Consider the following 21,462-nt stretch of genomic DNA (forward strand, 5'->3'; position numbering starts at 1 on the left):
GAGTAGATGTTGCAAACCTGAGTCCAAAATCCGCTGGAAACTCAGGCAGGGTTTCTATATTGCAATCTGGAGACAGAGCTCCTTCTTCCCTGGGAAACCTCAGTCTTTGCTCTGAAGGCCTTTGACTGTTTGGAAGAGGCCCATCCACATTAAGGAAGGTCATCTGCTTTACTCAAAGTCTACTGATTTATGTGTTAATCACATATAAAACTTACCTTCACAGCAACATCTAGAGTAGTGTTTGACCAGACAACTGGGCATCGTAGCCTGGCCAAGATGACACATAAAATTAACCATTAATTCCAGCAGGGGCTCCACATTAAAATGCTTTTTTTTGAGAACATTGTTAGCTCAATGTCATCACCTTGGGCTGACACCAGGGCTCAGTGTAATATGGGCTTGATAAGAGGACAGCTGTGGCTGGGTGTGGTGGCTCATGCCTGTAATCCCAGAACTTTGGGAGGCTGAGGCAGGCAGATCCCTTGAGGTCAGGAGTTTGAGACCAGCCTGGCCAACATGATGAAACCCCAACTCTGCTAAAAGTACAAAAATTACCTGGGCATGGTGGCAGACACCTGTAATTCTAGCTACTCAGGAGGCTGAGGCAGGAGAATTGCTTGAACCCAGGAAGTAGAAGTTGCAGTGGGCCAAGATCACGTCACTGCACTCCAGCCTGGGTGACAGAGCAAGACTCCGTCTCAGAAAAAGAAGACACCTTTAAGACAAAGTGAATTTTACATTTGACTATGTTGAGTTTCTCTACTACATGCAAGAGAAATAAGGATGTCCTAAAGGCTCTCGGGAGTTCAGAGAAGTATTAGTAGAAGAGGAAACAGAAGGAGTAAAAATATCCTACTGTATCATTGAATAGAAAAAAATCATTGCTATTTTTTATTAAATCTAGATGATATCTACTTAATTAGTCCTATTGTATTTATGTTTTCTTTTAAAAGGCTTACATTTATGTATCTTAGAGATATACAACAATGTAGCTTACAAAATTTAAGAATCCAATAAACAGTTAAATTTCTGGTATCAGAGGACAGAAAGAAACATTATAAAAATATTGTTTTCTCATATATTATTTGTTAATTAATCCTGCTATGAATTACTCTTAATTGCCACTATTACCTAGTACTACAATTATTTTGTTTAAATAATAGCATTTATATAACAGAAAATATTGAATAACATATAAATTTTAAACAAATACCTATTTTTCATATCTTCATGTTAAAGTAATAACACATGTGTATATAAGTACTTATCATATATTATGTTACTGTGGGGAGTGGTGGTTGTTTTTTAGTCTTGTAAAAATATTTTATTTTATTTTTTCTTCAACTTTTAAGTTCTGGGGTACATGTCTAGGATGTTCTGGGGTACATGTCTAGGATGTGCAGGTTTGTTACATAAGTAAACATGTGCCATGGTGGTTTGCTGCACAGATCAACCCATCACCTAGGCATTAATCCCAGCGTTCCTTAGCTGTTCTTCCTAATGCTCTCCCTACCCGCATACCCGCCTCCCCTGATTTTTAGTGTTTTTTTGTTTTTTGTTTTTTTGAGATGCAGTCTCGCTCTATTGCCCAGGCTGGAGCGCAGCAGCGCAATCTCAGCACCTCACTGCAACCTCTGCCTCCCAGGTTCAAGCAATTCTCCTGCCTCAGCCTCTCGAGCAGCTGGGATTACAGGTGTGTGTTACCACGCCCGGCTAATTTTTGTATTTTTAGTAGAGATGGGATTTCACCATGCTGGTCAGATTGGTCTGGAACTCCTGACCTCAAGTGATCCTCCCACTTTGGCCTCCCAAAGTGCTGGGATTACAAGCGTGAGCCACCATACCCAGCCTGTTTTATAGTCTTATATGGCCCTGTCCCAGGTTGATTCTCTAAATCGTTGGTCATTCTGCCATTGGTCAGACATAGCCAGGAGCCAGAGAGTAGGGAACCTGTTGCTATAACCCATGCAGATAAAGGACACAGAACAGAGCAGACGTGAGTGAAGAATGGGTTTGGAGAAGCAAATGGCAGCCCTCTGAGTTGCTGGCTTGTTGTTGGTATTAATATGATCTCGGTGGTCCAAGACCACCAACAGCACAGCAACACTGACAGTTCAGCAGGGAAGTGGAGAGTGCCAATTTCCACAAAGGTACCAGGGTTTCCCAGGGCTGCTTCCTAATCTCCTTTCAAGAAATGGTAGCACTTCTTATGTCCCAGAGAGTGTCAAGTGAGTGCGACTTTTCGTTCCTGTGCCTATGGTCAAAAGCACGCAGTAATCTTGTGCTTCAATTTTCTCTTCATCCTATGGCTCAGTTTTCTCTTCATCTGTAAAATGAAAAAAAAAAAAAAAAAGGAATACAGATTTGTTGAGGGATTAAGGATAAAAGATATGAAGGTACTTTGAAAAATGTAAGAAGTGAATTATTTACTGGCATTTCTCTCTTCTGCCATTCAGGCCACTGGAGCACTTTTCAAAAAATAATGCTATTCTAAAGTTGCATATTTGGTTCTAACCAAGAAGTAATAACTATCATAATAATGGCAGACATTTATTGAGGGCTGACTGTGTGCTCTCGCAGTCAATTCTCACAGAGAATCTGTGGGACGTGTTTTCCCATGGCTTATCTTCTTTAATCCTCAGAACAACTGCAGGAAGTTATATTATTGATGTATGTTGCAGATGAGGAAAATAAGGCTTAAAGCATTAAATAACTTGGCCCAAGTTTCCATAACGAATAAGTAATAGATCTGGGACTTGAACCCACACAGTCTTTAGACCACTAAGCACTCTGACTTCCTAATCATAGCATTTTGTAAAGCCAAGGTAACAACTAGGCGACTATTTCCTGTAGGGAGATTTTTTTGATAAAATATTGCAGAATGGTCATGAGAAATATACACAACGGGGAAAGTTAAACCCCATCAAGATTTATGCTTCGAGCCCCCCCCCCATCTGTATCAATGCAGAGTAATGGTAGAGTTTTTAAAAATGACCATGCTGAAAAAAAAGATAACATCTCTGTGGGCAAGAAACTCACAACAGAAATCAGTTACTGAAGCTAGCAGCCTACAGGGTTGTGAATCTGCAAGCAGTCAAAGGAAGCAGAGAGTTCATTTTCTGCAGAGTGATTGGAGGCAGAAGAACACAGCCAGGGCGGAATGTGGCTCCCTCTTATAAGAGAATATAAAATGCTTCCATCAACCCCTGCATAACTGAAAATAGAAGATGAGAGAAGGCAAATACAGCCTTGCATCCAGCATCTGGCCATTTTACTAAGTGGCTCAGTGACTAGAACTAAAATATCCCCAGTTATCTCTGTAGGATGAACACTCTGAAAGCCCACTGTAAGATGTGATTCTGAACCAGAGACTCTAAGAGGGCACATAGAGACAAGAAACCACTAGAAAAGGAATGGTGAGCACAGGGCCACTGCAACAAAATGAAATAAACCAAAAATAAACTAGCACCTATTCAAAAAAAATTAAAAGTCAAGAGATGAAATCACTTAAGAGAAAATGAAATCAACGATGTAATCTGAAAATGATTTAAAAAGTCACTATGCTGAATATCTTCTAAGAGTTAAAGGAAAGATGAACAGGATGTTTTTTTAAAAAAAGGACAAGAAATTAAGAACTTGAACCACACAGAAATGAAAAAAAGATAGATAGATATGAAAAAGAATCATTTAGAAATCTTGGATTAAAAGGACAAAGCAGCTAATTACTGAAATTTACAAAGCCCAATAGATGGGATAAACTTTAGATTGGATAGCTAAAGAGAAAATTGACAAACTGGAAGATCATTATGGAGGAACTCATCTAGAATATAGCACAGAATGATAAATTATCCAAATGGCCAACAATAAAAGAATATGTTTGACATCTTTAGTCTCAGATTACATTTTTAAGAAACATACATATTGGTTGCATACATATTGGTTACAAGTCAGTCCTAAAGCAAAATGAAACAGAAATGCTAAAAATGTGGGGATATAAGAAGCTGCCATGTGTAAAAGCTGAACAAATGCTGTGTTAGTCAGGGTTCTCCAGATAAACAGAACTAATACAATGTATACAGAGATAGACAGAGATTTCGTCTAAGGAATTGGTTCACATGATTATGGAAGCCAAGTTCAAAAATCCGCAGGGTGAGTTGGCAAGCTGGAGACCCAGTGGAGCCCCAGCAGCCTCCAGACCCAGGAAGAGCTGATGTTTCAGTTTGTGTCTGAAGAGAGGAAAAAGTTGATGTCCTAGTTTGCAGGCAGTCAGGCAGGAGGAATTGTCTCTTACTTGGGGGAGGGTTGGCCTTTTTGTTCTATTCAGGCCTCCAGTTGATTAGATGAAGCCAACCCACATGAGAAAGGACAATCTGCTCTGCTAGGTCTACTGATTTAAATATGAATCCCATTCAAAGACACCCACACATAAAAAACCAGAATAATGTTAATCAAATATCTGGGCATCCTGTGGCCCGGTCAAGTTGACACACAAAGTTAACCATCACAATTGGCCTTGGGGAACTTAACAGGCACAGCACCCTGGTCCGCCAGGGAAATAGAGGGAGGAAGTGCTTGCTCCTTCTTGGCAAGAAAAGAGAATAGATCCTAAGCATGGAGGTCTCTAGGTGCAGATGGCTGGAGTTCTGGGTGCTGTATTAGAAAACAATTGTGCTTTGAAGCCAGAGTTGCCTGAGAGAGACTCTCTCCTAGCAGCCGTTTGTCTTTGGACGTGTTACTTAATTCCTGAGTTTCAGTTTCCTCATCTTTTAAAAGAGACTAATAATAGTGCCTATCTCAAAGGGATATTGAGAGGATTTTAAAAGATGATATATAAAATCCTTAGCAAACATCTGACCTACGATAGATCTCTGATGGTCAGCACTGGAACGTGGACAGCTGAGCCACCACTGGTGACACCATGACTGGGGAGGATTGTGAAGAGGAATGAGCCAGGGCATGAGAGCCAACAGACAGCAGGTCTAAGTCCTGCTCTGCCTCCTACTAGCTGTGAAGCTTCTATTCCTCTTTCACAGAGTGTTTGCCTCTCATCTACAAACTGAGGGTGGTACACCTACCTCCAGACCCGTGTTTCTGAACTGAGGGACACTCCCCCTGCCGGATGTCCAGTGACAGACATTTGGCTATGTCTGGAGACATTTTTGGTTATCACAGCTGGGTTGGGGATGTGAATGGCACCTAGTAGGTAGAGGCTAGGGATGCAGCTCAGCATCCCACATTGCCCAAGACAGTCCCCTACAACAAAGAATTATTAGGGCCAATGTGTCAGTTGTGCTGAAATTGAGAAACCCTGGGGTGAAAAACTTAAATGCGATTATGTTTATAAAAGGTTCAGCTTAAGAGATAAAAATGAAGGCTATGATCCTCCTCCTCTTTCTCCTCCTCCTCTTCCTCCTCCTCCCACACAAGTGATTAGGCCAGGCACAGTGGCATGCACCTGTAGTCCCAGCTACTTGGGAGGCTGAAGCTGGAGGATTGCTTGAGCCCAGAAGTTGGAGACTGCAGTGAGCTATGATCGTGCCACTACACTCTAGCCTGGGAGACAGAGTGAGACCAAGTCTCTAAAAAAAAGATGGAGGGGGTAAAGAAAGAGGGATTAGATAGACAGTGGGTAGGTTCCTGCTCTTCTTCCCCATGCTTTCTTCCTGCCATGGCTGGGGACTAGCGAGGAGAAGGAAGTGTGACTGTCCCATTGCAGCATTACCCCTGCTCAGAGGCCAGGAGGAAGGGAACTCACTTGCAGCTTTGCATAAAGAGTCTGCCAGCTGCAAGCCAAGTTCTGGAACGCAGCTTCCGGGCAGCGGCCTCTGGAATGCTTTCTGGCTCTTTCTGCAGACCTAGCCTCCTGCAGCTCCTTGGCTAACCTGGCAGGAACCTCAGCCCAGGCCAAGGAGGCTGCAGCCAACCCGAGCCCCCTGATGGGCTGCCACCCCCACCTCCACAGCTGCTGGTGAGATTTGGCTCAGCCCTTAGTCATGACCCTTCCATAGACTGACTTCTTTAAAATTCACGAAGCCTTTTCTTTATAATTATGTCTATGCTCGTCCTGTGTGCAGGCACTGAAGGAGGAGGAGATACTAGGAATGAAAGGTTAAGGGACAGAAAAGGAACATCCAGTCCCCCTGTATAAGCCATCTCTCTGTGTTGTCCTTGGACTTGAGTCTTCCTGTGGCCTGTGACTAATGCTCACACCCCTGAAATTTCCCAGGACAGAAAAGACCCAATCACGCAACCCCAGAAGAAAAACACCAACAAAACCAATTTTCTCTACAAACGTGCATGTGATAGCTCCAGCCAGTTCTCTAAGCCATTCCCATCAGCCCAGTGTTCACCATCCAGCCCTCGGCTGGATTTCAAAGGTGGGAACAGGCTGGGTTCATGCCTGTAATCCCAACACTTTGGGAAGCCAAGGTGGAAGGATCACTTGAGGCCAGGAGTTCCAGACCAGCCTGGGCAACACAGCGAGACCCTGTTTCTAAAACAAAAACAAAAACAGAAACAAACCCAAAAAACAAAAAACAAAAATTAGCCAAGCTTGGTGTTACATGTCTATAGTCCCAACTACTTGCTTCAGGATGGGAGGATCACTTGAGCCCAGGAGTTGAAGGCTGCTGTGAGCTATGATGGTGCCACTCCAGCCTAGAGCCTAGGTGACAGATAAAGACCCTGTCAAAAAAAAAAAAAAAAAAAAAAGCGGGGCAGGAGGGGGAGGGGGGCGGGGCGCAGACAGACCACACTCAATTCCTCAAAAGGAGAATTGCTACTTTTCATTTGTTTAGCTACAGTAGAAAAAGTCTAATCACATAACTTTCCCTGGGGCTGCGGAAGATTTCTCCTTTGAGGCAGTTCCTCACAGTAACACTGTAATTGAAACAAAGCCTACTCTTCTCATGCGGAGCATATTTTCTCCTGGAGAACCACAACTGGGTTTGCAAGGATAGAGCCGGGCTCCTTCCCATAACATGCTTGCCTTGCCTGCCTGGGGTTGAACTTTTTTTTTTTCCACAAGAGAGCCATAAACACATAGATACCAAAGAGTTAATTTGCGTTTTTTAAACCTCCTTCCCAAAGCCTGCTCTCATTCCTGCATAAAATCCCCATGTCCAGACATCAAATCAGTAAGCCCTGTTGCCTGTCAGAGAATACAATGTCAGGCCATTAGTATGTTAATAAGTCCGGAGGGCGACAGGTGGCCTACTAGACAGCTCAATTAAGCTGCTCATTAAACACACGCTAACGAACAGCCGAGGCAGGGCCTGAACAGCACCATTCTGTAATGACATGATGTCAGAGTGAACAAATGAGGAAAAATAACAAAAACATTACAGCAGGGACAGACGCCACTAATAAGGACCCCTCGCACTACATCAGCCCGCAAATCAATGAGTCACCGGGATCAAAAAACTCGACCCAACATTCTCAGGAGACGGAGTGCGGCAAGATTTTTTTGGTCACTACTGGAAAAAAAAAAAAAAAAAAAAAAAAAAGCCCAACCTCAACCCTAAAATTATCGCAAAATATCACAAATTAACTGCTTTAAAAAAATGAAAAAGAGCAAAGTTTATTTGACACGGAGCTAATCACGAAGTCTGATAAATTTGTATTGCTGGGTTTAAATGAAAATCATTATTTAATAGGATCATCATTTACATTTGATTGGCACCCTCTTTTTATAAGCCCACAGGTTTGAACCATTTCTCTGCTCTGGTACCCAGGAAGTAGAAGGGCACAGTGGAACGGAAGTAGCATGTAGCCAAATTTCTTAGGTGAAGATTCTGCTTGTCATTATTTTAAGAGAAGGGACTTCCAGCAGCTGCTAGCGGTTTCTCTCATTTTCAAGTAAGGTGCTTCCTGAATAATAAAAAATCAAACCTCCACCAGGCATGGCTCTGACATTGGAGACATATATTGCTAAACTAATAGGCTGGCTGGCCATTAGGAGATCACGACCTCGGCTCTTATCTTTTGTCAAGTTAACAGCTGACACCTCCTCTGCATGTAGACTTTCTTCCAGGCCTAAGGTAGATGCCGCTCCTCTAGCTAGGCTGGTGAGCTGAAGGCAGGCAGGAAACCAGTGCAGCTGGGCTTAAGGAGCTGACGCAGAGTCCTTCAGAAGCATGGTTCTTTCCATATTGGTTGAACTTTCTCTGCACAAATCTATGGTCCAAATCTATGAGTGAGGCAGATAAGGCTCTCACCTGAGTGACCCTGAGCAGGTCACCTTAATCCCTGGCTCTGTTTCCTTATTCATATTTATTTCATTTTTAGAGACAGAGTCTCTCTCTGTTGCCCAGGTAGGAGTGCTGTGGTGTGATCATGGCTCACTGTAACTTCAAACTCCTGGGCTCATGTGATCCTTTGGCCTCAGCCACTGGTGTAGCTGGGACCACAGGCATGTGCTGCCATGGCTGGTTAATTTTCAGAATTTTTTTTGTAGAGATGGGGTCTCGCTATGTTGCCCAGGCTGGTCTTGAACTTTTGGGCTCATGTGATCCTCCTGCGTCTGCCTCCCACAGTGTTGGGATTACAGGCGTGAGCCACTGCACTCAGCTCTTTATTTATAAAATGTGATTGGACTGGGATTTCGCCTTGCCTTTTCCATTCTAGAAAGGACTTCAGCACAAAATAAGAGTAAAATCCTCATGGAATTTGCCATCAGTTGAAAAGAAAAACTAGTGGCTGAAAACAGTCACAAAGAATTCGAGAATACAGTATAGTGTGTTACCTAGAATTATAAGAAGAATTTAAAAACGGGAGACATTGGGGATTTGTAAGGGCTCCAGGCCAATTCCCTGAAATCAGCTGGGCCTGAGTGGGTGGAGCAGATGCAGGGAGAGGGCGGAGCTTCTGCCGACCTTGAAGAGTGAGTAGGATGGAAGGGCAGGAGGAGGTCCAAGCGACAAAGGCAGGCATGAGCATGGGGCGTGCATGCATCTGGGTGTATGTGGACAGTGGGATGGGAGCTACCTGTGATCAGACCTGCTACATGGAGGCAAACTGGGGGGTGCAAAGCCAGAGGAGACAGATATGCAGGGGCAGAGGCAAGAGGCATTTGGTGAGTCCAGGGGCCATGGCAATCTGGCTTTTTATCTCAGTGACTCTAAGGTCTGTCTTCAGGCTGATGGATGTGACAGGATGCCATCACTCAACAGATATTTACTGAGGTTCCCTCTTTGCTTGAGGAACTGTGGGGAATACAAAAATCAGAATATTCTGGACCTGCCCTCAGGGAGTTTATAATCGAGTCATTCCTTCAACTAATATTCCTTCAAGGACTTCTCTTTGCCAGGCTCTGCTAAGAATAATTGCAAATAATGATTTCTTGGTCCCAGCCCTAGTGAGTTTATGGTCAAGGAGAAGAGACAGGCATATGATTTGACTGACTCCATTTCAAGTCAGACTGTGATGAATGTTGTGGCCAAGGTGGGAACACAGACTTGTAGGAACACAGATAAGGGTGTGCTTAAGTCTGTCTGTGAGAATCACAGAAACTTCCAGGCACCTTCAAGGGCTCTAGAGCAGCACTGTCCAGTAGAACTTGCTGGAATGACAGGAATGTTCTTTACCTGCATTGTCCAGTGTGGTAGCCACATAGGGCTATTGAGCACTTAAGATGTGGCTAGAGTGACTGAAAAGCTGAATTTCTCATTTTAATCCATTGGAATTTAAATAGTCACATGTGAGTAGTGGCCACCTTGTTGGATAGCGCAGCTGTAAAATGGTTAAGAAAATGGTAGTGTGGATGACATGACTGGTGGTGCAATTTATGTGGAATGACATGTCTTCTTCCTTACAAAGGGCACTTTACTTCTGTGCAAGGGTAGCAACATCCTAGAAGCCAGAGAAATACCTGTTCCTTCAGTAATGCTATATCCCTTTGACCAACATCTCACTATCTTTATGGGCCACACACAGTGGGTGTATTGATTGATGCTGGCATAGACACACTGATTGGTAAAAAATGAAAAAGAATTTTAGATATAGAACGTCTTTTCTCCTCTTCTCTTCTAGTCTGAGTTCAAATCTCTCCTCCCCTGGCGATGTTTGGTCTTCCCTGGACCATCTTGGAGAGCTGAGAACCCTAAAAGCAGCACCAGCCTGCCCACCAGGGGGCAGCGCACGCACCATGAGGTTGTTCACTGGGCTTATCAAGATCTATCTGGCTAGGGTTGTTTTCCAAGGATTGGGAAGAATTGCTTCGGTCCTTCTTTGGAATTTGCTCTTAAGTCTTCTTCCCTTCATTGCTCCTGTTAGATGCTCCACAACAAGTGAAGAAATGAGGAAAGAGATTTCTCTTCCCACATTAAAGCAAAGTTAATAAAATGGTCATGGGCACTGGAGAAGCCTTTGGCTTTGGTTTTGTTTACGCGATCATTTTTATGATAAAGATAGGAAAGGAAGAGTCCCAAAGCCAAGGCCATTGAGAGGAGATGAGTGGGGATTTCCACTCAAGGATGGCGAGTTGAATGTAGGGGTTAGCCTCCAGTCCCTCCTGAAACCTCACTAAAGCAACAACGGGGGAGGTATTTTGGAAGACATATAAACCTACGGAATGAAGAGAACAGAAGCAATGATAATAGCAATAAAATCCGGAAGTTTGGAAAGCAAATGTAAGTTTGGTAACTGTGATGGTGAATATTAGATGTCAACTTGATGGGATTGAGGTTGGCTGGTAAGGTATTGTTTCTGGATGTGTCTGTGAGGGTGTTGCCAGAGGAAATTGACATTGAAGTTGGTGGGCTGGGAGAGGAAAACCCACCCTTTATGTGGGTGGGCACCATCCAATCAGCTGCCAGCAAGGCTAGAGCAGAGCAGACGCAGAAGGAGAAGGTGCAATGAGCTGGCTTCCTGAAGCTTCTGGCCCTCTTTCTTCTTCCCGTGCCAGACACTTCCTTCTGCTCCTCCTGCCCTTGGACATCAGACTCCAGGTTCTTTGGCCTTTGGACTCTGGGACTTGCATCAGCAGCTTCCCTGAGGGTTCTCAGGCCTTTGGCTTAAAGGTTGCAATGTTGGCTTCCCTGGCTTTGAAGTTTTCGGACTTGGACTGAGCCACTACCAGTTTCTCACTTTCCCCAGCTTGCAGATGGCCTATTGTGGGACTTTGCCTTGTAATCATGTGAGCCAATTCTCCCTAATAAACTCCCTTTTATATAAACATGCTTCCTATTGGTTCTGACCTCTGGAGAACCTGGACTAATACAGTAACTGATGCAACAGGGCTGAGAAAGTGGAACCATAAGCAGCCAGTGGGGCAAGCTAAAGTCAACCCAGTTGCTCAGAAACTGGTGTCACCAGAGACCTATGGAAGTGGGAATCAAGGTGGATCTACAAGCAGAAAGACAGATTAAACATCCTTTAGGTCCTTTTAAGAAGTAGTTAGATCTCCAGCCTTCCTTGCTTATTCTTCAATGTCAGGCAAGAGAAATGTTCGCATTCCAAGTGTTGAGATCACTGGTCATTTTCCTGATCATGTTTCCAGAATAATGGTAATAAGGACTATAGCTTTCACAGGAGAGCTTGTGAAGCCTTCACTGCAGCTCTTCCAATAGTATGAGAGAAAAGACTCATAGATAGTGCCATCCAAGATTCCCCAGGGAAACGGCCCAAGCAGGTCACTGTGCTGAAGCCCAGAGTTGAAAAGCCCCATGTAAACACACAGAACTTACCATCAGCTTTTAGTGCCCCATTACTCAATACGGGGAGACAGTTAAGGACCATTTGGTATTCGAGAACAGCCTCTAAGGCAGAACCAGAGAAAGATGGAAAGTAACTTGGAGCTGACATAAGTTATAGAAGCTATGAAGGGAGAAGAAATGTTTAAAAATTATTAATCATTACTATTCTTAGAGAATAAGAATAAGCTACTGCATCCATGAAATAAGAATAAGACACTAATTTTATTTTTAATTGACAAATGATAATTGTATTTATTTTATGAGCTACAATGTGATGTTTCAGTACATGTACACATTGTGAAGTGATCAATTCAAGCTAATTAATATATTCATTACCTCAAATAGTTATCATTTCTTTGTGGTGAGAACATTTAAAATCTACTCTGTTACCTATTCTTAAATATAATGTATATTAACTATAGTCACCATGCTATGCAACAGATCACCAGAACCTATTTCTCCTGTCTTTGTACCTTTGACGAATATCTCCCCTTTCTCCATTCTCCTTTTCTCCCCCGCCCCAGCATCTGACAACTGCCATTCTTCTCCCAGTTTTCATGAATTTGACTTTTTAAGATTCAACATATAAATAAGATCATGTGGTGTTTCTGCTCCAAACCAGTTCTCTCGGACTTAGCCAAATGTCCTCCAGGTTCATCTATGTTGTAGTAAATGACAGAAGTCCCCTTCTTTTTTTTTAAGGCTGAGTAGTATTGCATTTGTGTGTGCGTGCGTGTGTATAAAATATTTTTTATATCAGGCACTTTGGTTGTTTCCATATCTTGGCTATTGTGAAGAATGCTGCAGTGAACATGGAAGTGCAGACATCTCTTTAACATGCTGACTTCAGTTCCTTTGGATATATACTCAGAAGTGGGGTTGCTGGATCATATGATAATTTTATTTTTAGTTTTTTCAGGAACCTCCATACTGTTTTCCGTAATAGCTGTACTAATTTACATTCCTGCCAGCAATATACAAGGGTTCCTTTCCTCCATATCCTCACCAATACTTATCTTTCAACTTTTTGCTAATAGCCAGTTGAACATGTATAAGGTAATATCTCAGTGTGGTTTTAATTTTCATTTCTCTAATGATTAGAGATGTTAAGCATTTTTCATATATCTTTTGCTCATTGTATGTCTTCTTTCGAGAAATGTCTATTTATGTCTTTGGCTGTTTTTTAAAAGCGTTATTTGTTTTCTTGTTTTTCAGTAGTTCGAGTTCTTTGTATATTTTGGATATTAGCTCCTTATGCAATGTATAATTTGAAGATATTTTCTCCCAATCTGTAGGTTGCCTCTTCACTCCACTAATTGTTTCCTTTGCTTTGCAGAAGTTTTTTTAGTTTGATGCAATCCATTTGTCTATTTTTCTTTTGTTGCTTGTGTAAGATAATAATTTTAAACAAACATTCAGAGAACAAACAAAAGTGCTTGGAAACAGGAGAAGTAAAAACATTAAGAAAATCTCTCAGGATATAGAGCAAAAACATGGAAAATAGGAGAGAAGAAATAATGAATTTATAGAACCACACCAGAATGTCTAACATCCAAATATGGAAAGTAGATTTAGAGACAATGGAAGGCAATTTTCCAAAGAAGCAATTCATGAAAACTTCCCAGGTATCAAGTTCCTGAATCAAGTTCCCAAGGTATCAAGTTCCCAAGGTATCAAGTTTCAAAATTGTACCTAGCACTATGGATGGATGAAAATTTATTCACTGAGACAAATCATTGTGAAATTTCATCATGATGAGAATAAAGAGAAGATCCTACATGTTTTCAGAGAGAAAAAAGATAACATTCTTTATACAAAGGATCAAGAATCAGAATGGCATTGGACTTCTCCAAAGCAATATGGTGGAAGACAATGGAGAAATATTTCACTATTTGAAGAAAAAATATTTCTGAAGGCAGAATTTTATACCCAGCAAAACTATTAATCAAATGTAAGGGTATAAAAAATAGGTTTTCAGACATTCCAGGCCTTATACTAAAGCTATTGGAGGTTTTTTTTTTTTTAAATAAAAAAGGAGTAAAATTTTAAAAGAGGAAGATGTATGGTCCAGGAAACAGAGACTCCATCATAGAAGGGAGGTGAAGGAAATCTGCACTAATATAATAACTGCATAGTAGACTTATAGGGCAACAATCCAGAAGGTTCCAGAAGAGACTGCTTCAAAAAGGTGGAATTATTGTGCTTGAACAAATTGAGAGGAGGGCACAGTTTGGGGACAAATGATTAAAACAAACAAAAAATTGTCTTTGTTTATAAAAAACAAAATATCTACCTATATGGATTAGAGAAAGTAAGTCAGGTAAAAAAGGCAATTGTTAACCTCAGGAAAAGCAAAAGCTGTTCAGAAATGGGAAAATAAACATAGTATTTATGGTTCAGTGATTCACAGTATTTACAGAATTATAACAATGTAAACATTGTTAAAAAGTAAATTGAAGCTGGTTGCTCCAGCTTACCCCTGTAATTTCAGTACTTTGGGAAGCCAAGGTGGAAGGATCACTTGAGGCCAGGAATTTGAGACCAGCCTGGGCAACATAGCGAGACCCTGACTATACAAAAACCTTTTTTTAATTAGCCAAGAGTTGTGGGGCACACCTGTAGTCCAGCTACTTGGGAGGCTGAGACAGGAGGATCCTTTGAGCCCAGGACATTAAGAATTCAGTGAGCTATAATCGTGCCACTGTACTCTAGTCTGGGTGACAGAACAAGATCCTGTCTCTAAAAGAAAAATAAAATAAATTGAAGCACAACTTTAAAGAATATATTTGAGCAAACAATGATTCATTAATCAGACAGCTCCAAACGAGGAGTATTCAAGAGCTCCACCAACAGACCACAAAGCAGGAGGCTTTTATAGGACAGATACAGAAGTAAAGCAAAGAAAAATTTGATTGGATATAGTTATCCAGTTGCCTTATTTGGTCTATGCCTGTTAGTCCATTCTTGCATTGCTATAAATAAATACTTGAAGCTGGGTAATTTATAAAGAAAAGAGGTTTAATTGGCTCATGGTTCTGCACAGGAAGTGTTGTACTGGCATCTGCTTCTGGTGAGGCCTCAGGAAGCTTCCACTGGTGGCGGAAGGTGAAGAGGAAGCCAGTAAGTCACATGACAAGAGCAGGCATGGCGGCAGGGGAGGAGAGCAGGTGCACACACTTTTCAACAACCAGAGTTCATGTGAACTTATAGTGAGAACTCACTCATCACCAAGGGGATGGCTATTCATGAAGGATTGGCCGCCATGATCCAATACCTCCCACCAAGCCCCACCTCCAGCACTGGCGATTACATTTCAACATGAGATTTGGGTGGGGACAAACATCCAAACCATATCAGTCCCACTGGAAAATCCCTAATTAAATAATTACAAGTTTTTGGCTACTTCTGATTGGTTGAGCTTAAATTATGTTTTTCTTTAATACAGGCATTTGCAAGAAAAATCTGAAGTTAAGTTTTGCTTATGTTTGCAATCAAGCAAGGTTTAGGTCACTTATGAGGCCTAACTTGTTTTGTCTGCTCAGAGATTCTTCAGGCCTGGCCTCCACTTTAATTTACTTGAAGAGCATTGAATATGAATCTGCAGAATTTCAGTGAAACTATAGAGGAAGAATGGAGGTAAGGGGTGTGTGTGTGTGTGTGTATGTGTGTGTGTGTGTGCCCGCAAGCACTTGTGCATGCTCTTGTGTGTATATGTTGTGTGTTATGTGAAAGAGTAAAATCCTTTTTGATCTGTAGAGGAAGTCAATGTTCAATGCAAAAGATGAAAACACCAAGAAATAGTAATGAAGTCATGTTATTATAGATATATGGATGTAAATATCAAAAGAATCCATTAAAATGAAAGTGATTGCCTTAGAATTAGGAAATGGCAGAGGGAAAATGGAGAGTTGAGGAACTGCTCTCTATCATAAGCTTTAAATCTATCTTCCTGGGCATGGTGACTCACGCCTGTAATCCCAACGTTTTGGGAGGCTGAGGCGGGAGGAATGCTGAGCCAGGAGTTTGAGACTGGCCTTGGCAGCATAGTGAGCCCCCATCTCTACAAAAAATAATAATAATAAAAAAAACTAGCAGGACATGGTGGTGCATGCCTGTAGTCCCAGCTACTTGGGAGGCTAGGATGGAAGGATTGCTTGAGCCTGGGACAGTGAGGCTGCAGTGAATCAGGATCATGTCACTGTACTCCAGCTCTGGGCAACAGAGAGAGACCCTACCTCAAACAAACAAACAAACAAGCCAAAAATACCCACAAACTATCTAACCCTAAACTCTGTGGATTTACAAGTTTCATTTTAAAAAATTTTAATAAAAGGAAGAGATCAATGGTCAAAAGTTACAGAGTAGTATAGCAGAATGAGAATTAACTAAAAATCACTTCCAGGGACCAGCAGGCTACTATTTGGCAATGGAACAGTTCCGGGTTGGTCCACCCTAAGTGCTAGAGTCTGCCTCTATTCTAGGTCCCTCCTCAATACAGGACAATTTGTTTCATGAAACTACCAAGTTGCTTTGTTACTATATATAAAAATCATTCAGATTTATCACATGTCACCACCCCCTATGAGAAATTACACAACAAACACCGAGCGCTTGCTTCTCAATGCCTCTTTCTAACGTTGTGTCTCTGTTTCTTGTACCATCTCCCCCCACCCACCCTGACACACATTAAATCTAATTAGGGTGTTATCTAGATTTCAATACAAGTTTGACAAGTAGACAAGTAGATGAATAAGAGATTAACACAAACTCAAACTGCCCCATGCATCCTGTCTTCATGGAAATTAGCTTGTGAAGTCAAATGAGTTGGTTTTTCTTTTTCTTTTCTTTCTTTTTCTTTTTTTTTTTTGGAGACAGGGCCCAGGTTGGAGCGCAGTGGTACAATCACAGCTCACTGTAGCCTCGACCTCCTGGGCTCAAGCGATCCTCTTGCCTCAGTCTCCCACATAGCTGGGACCACAGGTGTGTGCCACCATGCCCAGCCAATTTTTGTATTTTTTTATAGAGATGGGGTTTCACCATGTTGCCCAGGCTGGTCTCAAACTCCTGCACTCAAGTGATCTGCCAGCCTCAGCCTCCCAGTGAGTTGGTTTTTCTCTTTGTTCTCACATCATCCCTTTCTTCTTCTTGCATATCCCTAAGTTTAAGCCCCAGGTTATGCCACATCTCCTTGATGAAGTCTTTCTGATCAAGGTCAGGCTTCCCAAAGATAACTTCTTCGTTCTCTCTCACCCTCTTACAGCAAGGCACCAACAGCTCTTCTTAGCAATGTACTGAGTGCCTGGCACTTAGTATTGTTTATTTTATTGTTCCAAGCTCCATCTGGGGGCAAGCGCCCCAACTAAGACATTATTAGCACTCTCTGCATCTAGGAAGGACTTCGTTGGAACTTGTAGATTTGGCTCCTGAAACCACACAAAATAAAACAAAATCCTGAACATGCCTACATAAATATGCACAAAAACACATTCAGTTCCACTGAATGGTTATTTGATGAAATTGAAATTATTTTTCATTCTTCAGGCATGACAATCATTTTGTTTAAATAAAGACTTCTTATCTTTTAAAGGCATATACTAAATATGTACATATGAAATGGTATAATGTTTGGGATTTGCTTCAAAATAACTTGGTACTTGAAGAGAACTAGGTGGCAATGTAAGTAAAATCAGAGGACCAGGAATTTATGCTTTTTGTGGCCCAAGGATGGGTAAATAGAGGTAATTTGTGCTATTTCCTCTATTTTTAATTTGTTTGAAATTTGTATAATAAAATATTAAATACATAAATATATATTTATATCTAAGATATAATTATAATAATATTAAATATTATACGTAAGTACATATATATGCATTCAATTATGGAATAAAGAGTATTTGACCTGGCTGGGCATGGTGGCTCACGCCTGTAATCCCAGCACTTTGGGAGGCCGAGGCAGGTGGATCACGAGGTCAGGAGTTTGAAACCAGCCTGGCCAACATGGTGAAACCCTGTCTCTACTAAAAATACAAAAAATTAGCCAGGCGTGGTGGCTGGCGCCTATAATTCCAGCTACTCGGGAGGCTGAAGCGGTAGAATCGCTTGAACCTGGGAGGTGGAAGTTGCGGTGAGCCGAGATCGCGCCATTGCACTCTAACTGGGGCGACAAGAGTGAAACTCCATCTAAAAACAAACAAACAAAAAAAAGAGTGTTTGACTTTAATGAGTTATTACTTCCTGGCTTAACCCGTTTTACTTTACAGAAAAGACATAAGAAAGTGAAATTACTTGTCTAAGTTCACAATAATGGCTGACTGTGACAATGCTGGTCCTAGACTTCAGATCTAATCATTTTAAGTGTAGTGGATTCTGAGATAGCTGAGATAGAGGAAGTGGCGGGGGAGAAGTGCTAACTGCTTTATTCTCTCATCTGAAAGCTTTAAGTCTGTTAAAAATAGAACTTGCCTAGTCAAAGTAATACTCTCAGCTATTATTATTCAATTATACCTTGGTGTGAATGAGTGTGACATTCTTTTCTGAGAAATAACCCATTAAAGAACTACAGAGGAGAAAAGAGTAGAGGCTGGAGAAAGTGCAGGACTTGAAAGACAAGGGGTCTAACCATACATTTTATCTACTCAAAATGTAGAGCAGATGCACCAGAAAATTATTAACAGTGGCTATCTCTAGGTGTTAGGATAAGAGTTGCTTTTGTTTTGTTTTGTTTTAGATTTTTTAATATTTTCCAAGTTTTCTGCCTAATACACATGTTACTTTTATCGTTCATTCTTTGTTATCTAACACAGATTTTTTTTTTTTTTTTGAGACAGAGTCTTCCTCTTGTTGCCAAGGCTGGAGTGCAGTGGCACAATCTCAGCTCACTGCAACCTCCGCCTCCTGGGTTCAAGCGATCCTCCTGCTGGGATTACAGGTGCCCACCCCCATGCCTGGCTATTTTTTGTATTTTTAGTAGAGATGGGGTTTCGCCATGTTGGCCAGGCTGGTCTGGAACACCTGACCTTATGATCTGCCCACCTTGGCCTCCCAAAGTGCTGGGATTACAGGTGTGAGCCACCGTGCCCAGGTTTTGCCCCAACCTTTTTGGTACCAGGGACCAGTTTCACGGAAGACAATTTTTCCATGGACGGGGTGCAGGGGGATGGTTTCAGAATAATTCAAGTGCATTACAGTTATTGTGCACTTATTTCTATTATTATTACATTGTGATATACAACGAAATAATTATACAACTCACCATAATGTAGAATCAGTAGGAACCTGAGCTTGTTTCCCTGCAACTAGATGGTCCCATCTAGGGGTGAGGGGAGACAGTGACAGGTCATCATGCATTAGATTCTCATAAATAGCAGCAATCTAGATCCCTCACATGCGCAATTCACAATAGGGTTCATGCTACTATGAGAATCTAATGCTGCCTCTGATCTGACAGGAGGTGGAGCTAAGGCAGTAATGCGAGTGATGGGGAGCAGCTGTAAATACAGATGAAGCTTGGCTCGCTTGCCTGCTGCTCAGCTCCTGCTGTGTGGGCTGGTTCCTAACGAGCAAGAGGAAACCTGGAGGACACTTTGGTTTCATCAAGCAACACTTGCCACCAAGAAGGCGTTGAGTGCCAATTCCATACCTGATACCCCCAGGTAGAGGAAGTCTTGGGCCTTGGGGTTTGCAGTCTAGTTTCCTGGTAGTGTCTGTCATGGGGCTGAAGACCAAGATTCGTCTTCAAGCTAGACTTTGCCCATTTGGATATTTCATATTTTGAGAGGCAAAGAGAGCTTCTGCAATGTTTGAGGCCAAAATTCAAAGCAGAGCCAGGCCCAGGAATCCCATCAAGCAAGGCCTGTTGCCCATTCTGCTAAGATTCAGATCACTTTTGAGAATATAAATGGCTCCCCGGGCCACTGTCTTAATCTTTCTATACCTTGGTGAGGCTTCTGTTAATGGTGGAATCTAGATGGATAGTTTGGGCCACTTCGTAAATGTGGGTAGTGATTTTATTCAGATTAGATGATTTTGTTCAGATTAGGATGCCAAAAGTCTGGAACAAGGCAAGACCAGAAAGTCTGGTTAGGCAAGAGGCAAATGGTTTAAAACAGAGACCTTCATAATTTGGCAAGCTTTTAAATTACTTGGAGTATGCAAAATACAGTTGCCTGGACCTTACCCGAGACCTATTGGAAAAAACAACAACAACAACAACAGGGCAGGTTCCTTGGATCTGTGCTGGGCTATTCCCCCAGAGAAATCAGGGAAAATTATAGATGTCCATAATTCCAGACAGAATTACAGGTCCTTGAGCTTGGTTTGCTGAGATAACATGTTGCTTCTCTCTCTCTCTCTCTCAATGTCTCTCCATTTTCAAAAGTAGATGTCACTTTTTTTCTGATCCAATGCTTGATTTCTAGCTGGGCTGAACCAGAAGCGTCACATCTAGTTAGTCTAGGTGTGGATGGAATTTGGTAATCATAAACATTAGAGCTGGAATATTGTAGGTAATTGATGTAACCAAATGAAGAACCAGAGACCCAGGATGAAAAGTTCCTTGCCCAGATCTCCAAACTCACATCCAGGTTTCTCCCGGCCTACCCTCATCTCTTACAAGCCAGCATCCTTTTACAGCAGACTGTGGGCCCCAAAGCACAGCTGTGGACAAAAGCGCGCTGTGCATTCACCCCGAGGTCTCGAGGCCACCAGGGCATTGGTCAGCATTTGTGGTCATGGCACTTCGCATTTGCCTGCTTTGAGGGCTCCCAAAAACCCACTTCCTGGCCGGGCACGGTGGTGCATGCCTATAATCCTAGCACTTTGGGAGGCCAAGGCAGGCAGATCACTTGAGGTCAGGAGTTCAAGACCAGCCTGGCCAACATGGTGAAACCCTATCTCTACCAAAAATGCAAAAATTAGCCAGGCGTGGTGGTGGGTTCCTGTAATCCCAGCTACTCAAGAGGCTGAGGCAGGAGAATCGCCTGATCCCAGGAGGTAGAGGTTGCAGTGAGCCAAGATCACACCACTGCACTCCAGCCTGGGCGAGAGTGAGACTCTGTCTCAAAAAAAAAAAGACAAAACTCACTTCCTTTCACCTTAGCACCCTAATGAGTAACAAGGAAGTGCAGGGATGAGTTCCTTTGCCCCAGCCTCTGCAGCAGTGTGTTTTGGGAGTGCTGGGCTCCCTCATGGTGCAGAGAGGGGACATCATCTTGCAGTGGACGTTCACAGCAGACCACACCCAAGAAGCAAAAATCCAGTCCACGTGGAGTGCACCCTCAGGCTCCAGAGGCCCATGGTCCCCTGTTCCTTGCACCATCAGATAGTCCCATGTGTGGGTCGCTGGCCTTGTTTCTGGTACCTTTCAGGGAGACCAGGCCAAGTGTGAAAATCCACCAGGGCCCTTTGCAAGCCCAAATTGAGGATTTTGTGGCCGCATTAAAATGCCTTTCTCCTTCTTCTGAAAAAGGATTAGATGCAACAAAGTGCTTGAGCCCTCAGTGCCTGTGAAAAGAAGCCCAGTCTCAAGTGTTAAGCTCGGATTCCACGCAGCCTCCGGCAAAGGCCTCCTCAGGAAACGGGCCTGTGTGGCTGCAGCTGCTCAGATTCCAGCGCTAGGGTTGATTTGCACCAGTCGAGGGGTAGGGGTGGGGGTGGACCAGATGTTTTAAGGAGATTATTGCCTGAAAGCAAAGCCAGTTTTCCTGTGTGACACCCACTTCTTGAAGGTGATTTTTTTACATAGTGCCACCAAAATTGGTAGGCGTGG

The 21,462-nt window shown here is 42.5% G+C and overlaps 1 long non-coding RNA gene across 3 annotated transcripts in view; it reads left to right on the forward strand.

Annotated features, from left to right (window-relative positions):
* The window catches only part of LOC112130500 (uncharacterized), a 254,038-nt gene that overhangs the window by 145,773 nt on the left and 86,803 nt on the right, over positions 1-21,462 (forward strand). Inside the window, exon 5 of one of the 3 annotated variants that reach the window (XR_008517372.2) lies at positions 15,139-15,329. The exons of 1 other annotated variant lie outside the window; for it this stretch is intronic. This is a non-coding gene — a long non-coding RNA (uncharacterized LOC112130500). The remainder of the gene's footprint in view (positions 1-15,138; positions 15,330-21,462) is intronic. One more of the 3 variants, XR_008517369.2, reaches the window with a different exon arrangement.

The sequence above is a fragment of the Pongo abelii genome, chromosome 22 (genome assembly GCF_028885655.2).
Source record: "Pongo abelii isolate AG06213 chromosome 22, NHGRI_mPonAbe1-v2.0_pri, whole genome shotgun sequence".
In the NCBI taxonomy this organism is placed as follows: Eukaryota; Metazoa; Chordata; class Mammalia; order Primates; family Hominidae; genus Pongo; species Pongo abelii.